This window comes from Oreochromis aureus, linkage group 14 (assembly GCF_013358895.1).
Source record: "Oreochromis aureus strain Israel breed Guangdong linkage group 14, ZZ_aureus, whole genome shotgun sequence".
NCBI lineage: Eukaryota > Metazoa > Chordata > Actinopteri > Cichliformes > Cichlidae > Oreochromis > Oreochromis aureus.
This window is the reverse complement of record NC_052955.1, coordinates 41,049,339-41,057,546: the sequence shown is the minus strand read 5'-3', so window position 1 is coordinate 41,057,546 and position 8,208 is coordinate 41,049,339. Positions and strand designations below refer to the sequence as shown.

At 45.2% G+C, this 8,208-nt stretch overlaps 1 long non-coding RNA gene across 1 annotated transcript; it reads right to left on the bottom strand.

The window, feature by feature from the left end:
* Nucleotides 1-1,175: 1,175 nt before the first annotated feature.
* LOC120443607 lies at nucleotides 1,176-7,890 on the bottom strand. The gene is made up of 3 exons (XR_005615524.1): nucleotides 7,594-7,890; nucleotides 1,419-3,257; nucleotides 1,176-1,318 (listed from the first exon to the last, which is right to left on the bottom strand). It is a non-coding gene; the product is annotated as an uncharacterized LOC120443607 (long non-coding RNA).
* Between the last annotated feature and the right edge of the window lie 318 nt (nucleotides 7,891-8,208).

The following is an 8,208-nucleotide window of genomic DNA, read 5'->3' as shown; positions in this document are numbered from 1 at the left end:
ACTGAAGCATGACTACAGATAAAAACACATTCATTCAACTACTTTGGTATTCTGCTGATTTAAGCTCCCTTGTCTCGACTGTGCTGTAATAACACACCCGGCCTGGCGAGTGAGCCTGATGCATCGTTGGGCAGACTTGGACACCATCATCCCAATCATCTAAGGACTTATTAGTCATAATATTTTACATTTTTCAGAAGGTGTGGTTAGCTAAAGCAGACTGTCACAGGGAATTGTTATTTTTGCACAGTATGTTCACACAGGTGTGTACATTTCATTTCTACCTAGAATCAGGTTAATGTGTCTCCTTGGATTTGAAAGGTGAAAACCTGTGGCAATATTTAGGAAAAATGGATACTTCACCAGATACTGCACTCAACGATAGCACAAGTTCATACAAAGAAAAATGATCGTCCTAACACACGTGTGCTAAACACTGAGCTGCTCTCCAGTGTAGGGTCCACAGCACATGTGCATTTGTGTGTCCCACCCACAACTTGCTGCTTACATAATAAACTTGACATTGTGATTACCTAACACAAATAAAAGTCCTGTTTAAGGCACTGAGAAAAATGTACTAATGTGAAGTTTTCATCCATTTTAAACTGACCATGTTACCAGCTGTAGGTAACCCCTAAAATATCCCACTGCAGTCCTTTTGGCCCCGAGGGTATTTATCTCTTTTGTTAATTTAATTTTTGGTTGCAACCCCATAAATGAACACTGAAAAGAGCTAGCAGCAAGCTGTGGTCCTTTGTTTAGGTCTCTTGATAGTAATGACATGTGTTTACAGGGTCAACTTCACCCTAAAACATTGTGCTCTGATTACTGTGCTAAGGTCAAAGTCAGGTTCACTTTTAGTGAGCCTCAGAGCCGTACTTGGAGGAGGTCAGGTGTGTGCATGTGTCAAAGAAACACTCGACTTTAACATCTAAACATTATTTCTTCAACAACAAAGTTTCCCTCTTCTTAAAGAGACATTCGTTGTAAACCACTTCTAAATATAGTATCCAGTAACCAGGTAATCCTGTCTGGCTTTATCAGTGTATTTGGGTTTCATTTTTTTATCCATCCATTTTCCTAATGTGTAGGTGTCACGGTCTGTGTGGCAGACCATGGGAAGTGGGGAATGAGGACCCAGATGCAGGACTCTTAATGATGAGCGGTGCGTTTATTTACAGTAATGTAAACAGTTCATACAAAACCCCGTGCTCTCCCCTGACTCCTGTGCTTTGTCTTCTTCCCAAAATGTCCTTGTTTCTGCTCCTGTGTCTCTGCAGTCCCCGTGCTCACTGCTCTCTCTCGTCCCACGCTCCTCCTGGGGGAAACAATAGAGGCAGCTGTCAAAACACTTAATTCCAGCAGGCATACACTCACTGAACTTCAAACTAAGCTAGAAGACTGGCATGAAGTCTCACGCAATAATCCCGCATCGGTGGGAGCTCCTTCACTCTCCTAAATAGCTCCCCCGACGAGTCCTGATCAGCAGCAGGTGTGTGGCAAGGACTTCAGGCGTGGCCAGTCCTCCAGCAGGGCCACACCCACCAGGCCTGAAGGTGCCTGTAACTTGGCCAACAGAAATCAGCTGCACACACACACACACACACACACACACACACACACTAACCCCGCAGCTCCGGCGGGTGGCCATGGGTCCAGCAGCAGCGGCGAAATAGTTCCGGTGGCCTGCCATGGGTCCAGTGGCGGCAGTGCTGCATCTCAGGTGTCCTGCCATGGGTCCAGTGGCGGTGGTGCAGCCACAGTGTAGCATGGCACACGATCCATGACGTGGTGGCCGTGCTGGACGTGGATGTGGGGGCCGTGCAGGATGTGGGCATGGACTTGGCGGCCGCGCAGGACGTAGACGCGCTGGACGTGGTGGCCGTGCTGGACGCGCTGGTCCCTCCAACTCCCTGACCTCTTCCGTGGGCAGCACGGGCTCCTCCGGCTCACTGAGATCCTCCAGCTTGCTGAGCTCCTCCGCGGGCAGCACGAGCTCCTCCGTGGGCAGCACAGGCTCCCCAAGGCCCCGGAGCCGGGTCCGTGACAGTACTCCCGACGACCCTGAAACAAAAAAAAAAAACAAAAAAACACAGGCGAGCGGTGGGGGGTACCAGGATGGAGGGCAGGGACCAAACCCCAAATGACCAAACCGTCAAGTTCAAAAGTCCCAGAGGCTCAACCGCGACTCCAGCGGAGGCAACAAAACAGCTTAATGACCCCCCCAACTACCGTGGTGGCAGCAAAACAGTTCAGGCGGCCGACCCGGTGGCAGTCAGGCATCCTGTTAAGGGTTTGACAGCAGCAGTCACAGTTCAGGTGACCTGCGACTACAACCAAAGAGTTCAGGCGGCCTACCAGTGGTGGCAGCGCTGCAGCTCTGGCGGGCGGCACGAGCCCCTCCGGCTCAGGCTGAGCAGGTCCGGGTTTCGCCATAGCAGCAGATAGTGGAGAAGATGGCAGAGTGGTGGCTGCAGGCAGACGAGACGATGGTGGCACAGCCGCTGTGGATAGTGAAGCAGTGAGTGGTGTGGAGACCTCTGACTGAGGCGATGCTAGCTGCGCTAACAGCTGGCCCACCGCAGCGTTAGCGGTGTCACCGTCCACTGAAAACACAAAAGATGGTGTGGGAGACGAAAAATTGTCCTTATCACTCACCCCAACCGGCTGTTGAGATGTCCGGGAATCCAGCTATGGTGAGGAGCGCCGGCGGCGCGAACATCGTTTCCTTGTAGACGACGGGGCCGGCATGTCAGGCTGTAAATCTACCGGCTGTCCGGGCTGGTGAGCAGCCTAAGTAGGAGAGTAGAGATGGAGGGTGTTAAGCAGAAAATCTGCCACAACAGGATAGAGAGAGTCTGTCACCCAGGGGAAGCGAAAAAGCATCTCCTGCAATCGGCTCTCCACGGTTCGACGAAACTCCTCCCCGAACGCGTTCAGCCATAGCTCACACAGCATATTTACTCTGTCCGTCGCCTCCCTCCTGAGCCTCTCCGTTGAGTCTGCTGGGTCCATCTGGCGGGATTATTCTGTCACGGTCTGTGTGGCAGACCATGGGAAGTGGGGAATGAGGACCCAGATGCAGGACTGATGAATGATGAGCAGTGCGTTTATTTACAGTAATGTAAACAGTTCATACAAAACCCCGTGCTCTCCCCTGACTCCTGTGCTTTGTCTTCTTCCCAAAACGTCCTTGTTTCTGCTCCTGTGTCTCTGCAGTCCCCGTGCTCACTGCTCTCTCTCGTCCCACGCTCCTCCTGGGGGAAACAATAGAGGCAGCTGTCAAAACATTTAATTCCAGCAGACATACACTCACTGAACTTCAAACTAAGCTAGAAGACTGACGTGAAGTCAGCTGTAGCTGAAGCAGCAACAGCGTTAAATACAGGCTTCGAGAATCCAGGCCTACCCAATAAAGTCAGTGTGGCCTCCAACTGAACTCCAGAGATAAACTTCGATGTTACACCAGCTCATATAACTTGGTAGTGAAAAAATGTAAAACCCTTAAAGCCGATAATTATTGCAGTGTAACGAGCCAGTGCAGGTCAGGCTTCGGGAAATACACCTCAGACTCTTAGAAACTAAAAGGAAATTTTTCTGCGGACTTAGTTTGAAGCATGAGTCTACTTAAAATTTTAAAACAAACGGGGGGATGCTGCAGATGCTGAGTGGACACAGTTAACGCTCTGGTGAAGAAAAACCACTCTGCAGGCGAGAGAATCACTAACCTGGAGACTCCTGTTTTCCTCTACAATGAATGACATGGTCTGCACTTTTATAACTGTGGCTAGATTTCCCTGTGAGTGTAATACTGTAAAATTTTGAACAGCAAAGTGACTTGAGCCAAATTTCCCCATTTTAAGTTGGTTGGAATGTGTGGACTACTGCCAACCCGAAGACTGAGCTTACAGGGTTGACATGCAGTTCATGAGAAGACGGCCTTTGAATGTACGCACTTTTGAATGTGTTGCTGCAAGCGCTGAGAGCTTACGAGGAGGACGCTGCCGAGGGTTAAATTCGATTGCTTTTGCTAGAATTGCTGCAGTTGATTTGGTCATACAGGATTAAATAGCAAACTCTGTTGTAACTGGATGAATGGATGACTGGTGTTGTGACGCAGTGTGCTCTCTGTGGTGGGTGCTGCCCTGGACCTGGTGGTGCTCCAGGATGTTGCCATTGCAGAATCTACACCCTCCTGTGGCAAGTGTGGGAAATGGAGATGCTTACCGAGCCTGCTAACTCAAATCAAATATATGGATTTGCAAAGATCAAACTAGATGCACTTCACCCACAGACGGTGTTCAGTTCTTGAGAAGAAAACAAACTATAGTGACATTATAATATATTACGAATGTGTTTTACTTTGGGCACAGAGCATTGCAGATAGGCTGGGTTGGTGAGCGTGGCCATCCGTGTACAGATTGAATGTTACGTCTTGGAACTTCTGCTTGGGCAATAAAAAGAATCTGGAGGATGGTGAGATTATGTTACCCGATGATGTGAGTGGATTGGTTGAACCAGCAATGAAAGAGTAAAGTTTGATGTAATTTAGGTTTAGTTTCTCTTAAAAAGCCTGCATATCTAAACAACAAAATACACTGCTTGTCAGTGCTTCATGTTTGGCAAGGTTTGGCCATTTTATTTTATATACAGGTTTGTTAAAAGTCTGATTTGCTGCCATAGTTTTAAATAAAAAGTAATATGGACTGTTGGCACAGCACTGAAGAATATAGGAGAACTGCAGAGCCCAGTAATGGTTGTCTCGGCATTCCTGTGTGACACCATTCATATTAACTATAGTAATTAGATTAATATTAAAATATTGATGAGTGAAACACAATTGTCTGTGCTTTCACGTTACACTGTTGCTGTGAGTCTGTCTGTGAGTCCATACAGTCACAGGCGCAGCATACCCCATCATTCATTAGCTTGTAGAAGCATCTTTAGAGGTAATAACTTGAAGTTGTTTTCAGCATGACTTTCACTGAGGCCCACTCTTCTTTACAATGTTGCTTCATTGAAGTTTGTTGGCTTTCACTTGTGCAAAGCTCTCTTAAGATCCCACTAAAGCATTTCAGTCAGGTTGAGACTGGACCCTGTTATATCAACCAATGTTGGCCAAGCTTTAGATGTTGGACATATGGCTTCAAATCTGACTCTAGATGCATGCAAAGATGCATGGTCAACTCAATGATTTTAAGATGATCGAGTCTTGTGGCTGCAAAATGGCCCCAAATCATCATCTTCCCATCACCATTCGGAACAGCTGTATGATGAAGGCCAAACATTTCTGTTTTGGTTCCATCTGTCTGAAGAACATTTTTTTACTTTGTAACATCAAACCAAAGCAAATATCTAAACACAAATATCTGCTGAGATTATTTAAAACAGAACACCAAATTTGATTAAGAAGATTTGTTTCTTTTGGTTGTATTATTTTACATAGTTTAACGGTACCATTATCACATCATAAAATATACAAAAAGCTTCTCTGCACTTTACAGTTGTGTCCACAACATACACAACATAAGCATGGTTATTTTGTTGGCATCAATGCTCTTTACTACTCTTAGGGACTACAGTGGTGTGAAAAAGTGTTTGCCTCCTTCCTGATTTCCCATATTTTGTATGTTTGTGACAGTTTCAGATCATCAAACAGATTTCAATATTAGACAAAGATAACACAAAAAAACCCACTAAATGCAGTTTATAATTATTAAGGGTGAAAAAGGCCACGCCGCATTGGCCCACCCTTAGCAGCAACAACTACAATCAAGCATTTGCGATAACTGGCACTGAATCTTTTACAGCACTATGGAGGAATTTTGGCCCACTCATCTTTGCAGAATTGTTGTAATTCAGCCACATTGGAGGGTTTTCAAGCATGAACCTTCTAAGGTCATGCTACAGCATTTTAATCAGATTCCATGTCAGGACTTTGACTAGGCCACTCCAAAGTCTTCAGTTGGTTTTTCTTTCAGAGGTGGACTTGCTGGTGTGTTATCATTATCCTGCTGCAGGGACCAAGTGCACTTGAACCAAGAATATTTTTCCACAAGTCTTTGGGATCATCAAGATGTTTTTAGCAAATTTGAGACAAGCCTTTGTGTTCTTTTTGGTCAACAGTGGTTTTCTCCTTGGACTCTCCCATGGAATCTCTTTCTTTTTGTTGAATCATGGACTCTGGATGTTGGTCCTCAATGTGGTTCACTGGTCACTAAGCCTTAGAAATGGCTTTGTAACCCTTTCTAGACTGATAGATGTCAGTGACTTTGTTTCTCAGGTGTTTCTTTAGATCGTGGCATGTTGTGTTGCTCTTTCAGCCTGCTTCATAGAGGTTTAATTCATTTCTTGATTTGACAGGTCTGCCAGTCGTCAGGCCCGAGTGTATTTAGTGAAACTGAATTCAGCTTTCCAAAAACTGTGGTTAATCACAGTTAGTTCATGATTTAATAAGAGGGGCTTTTTCACACAGGGCCAGGTAGGTTTGGATAACTTTTGCCTCTTAATCAATGAAATCATCTTTTAAAAACGTTTTCTATTTTCTATTTACTCAGGCTTTTTTTTCTAATATTAAAATTGGTTTGATGACCTGAAACATGTAAGTGTGACAAATCAGGAATGGTCAGGCATTTTTTCACAACACTTTAGATACAGAGCTAAAAGATAAACCACATCTCCTAATCCAAAAGAACAGATCATGAGCTCACAGAAGACTCTAAACATCCCTAAACTCTAAATTCTGGGCCAACGACCCAGGACTGTGACAGGTGGCTACTCTGGGAAAGACTGGCATTGTGTTAATGCACACCTGAATGTTCGAGACTGGCAAACTGTCAAAACATCTGCTTTTAAAGAGGTGTTCAGACCTGCTCAAGTGCATCTGGTTTGTAGCACATGGATGCTACGTACCCTCACAATTATTATGGCAGCAGTAATGATGCATTTAGTTTTTCACCAAACTCCACAGAGTCCTGTGAACTTCCTTTTTCAACATGGAAGAACAATAAACCTGCGTTCTGTGTCGTGGCCTGCAGACATTATATTCAGGTCAAATGCAGAAGTTGTACAGTGTAGATGTCGGGGAGGGGGATTAATCCTGACGGTGAGTTAAAGTTCTTACATGCTAGTTTTAAGTTTTCTTTGACACAGTGATGTATGTTTATGTTCGTACATCATCATTCCATTAATCAGAGTAAAGCATACAACAAAGCTCGTAGCCTGAGACACGCCTTTATATACTGGGCCTTTTTGACTCACACCCATTCAAGCACACAACAGAAGATTTTTCCCCCATGGTTTCACCGTTACACTAAGTGAAGCACAAAAGTAATGAATTTTAATAAACATTTTAATTCATTTTGAGGTTATTTATTTATTTATTTGCCATTTTCTTTCATATTTTGGTAAACATCCCTCCTGAATTTTAATTGGAGATTATCTATCGGAATTTCAGGAGCAAGACCACGCCTCCAAACACTCTCCTTCCGGTTGTCATCTGTATAAGTTCCCCCAGTTCTGCAAGCTGTTCATTCTCAGCGACTACCTTTAACATAACACAATTTTAACATAACATAACATAATTTTACTCACCTTTCCATTCGCTACAATCGTCCTCTCATCCGTCAGCACATCAGATGAACAACTACTCAACCTCTGTGTTCATCGCTTTTCCTCCGGCAATCCAAGAAATACACCGAACTTCACGGCAGCGCTTCCGAGAGACCGAATGCTGACGACCTTCTAGCAGTTTCGCCAGGTAGCAGGGACAAGCTCAGCTCTGTGCTCCTTCCTCCTTTAGGAGCGATCGTGGTTCAGGGGGTTGGGAAGCTCATCTCGTAATTGGAAGGTTGCTGGTTTGATCCCCAGCTTTGTCTGTCTTGGTCGTTGTGTTCTTGGGCAAGACATTGCCAGGTTCCCAGCCTCTCTCCCTGCTTTGCAAAATTCTGCAGCAAACCTAGGCACTGAGTTGCCAGGTTCCTTTATCCCTCAGTCACAAAAGCAGCAGCAAGCTTTTCTACCATCGGGTTGCCAGTTTCTCAGCATAGAAAAAATAAATAAATGAATCAAATTAAAAGGCACCGGGTTGCCAGGTTTTCCTTCATCCCCCATTTGCAACGCAGCATCTAGCTTCCCTACTACTGAACTATCTGTTTCTCCGCATCTATCATGGCAAAAAGCAGCAACGAATCCTTCTAGCCCCGGATA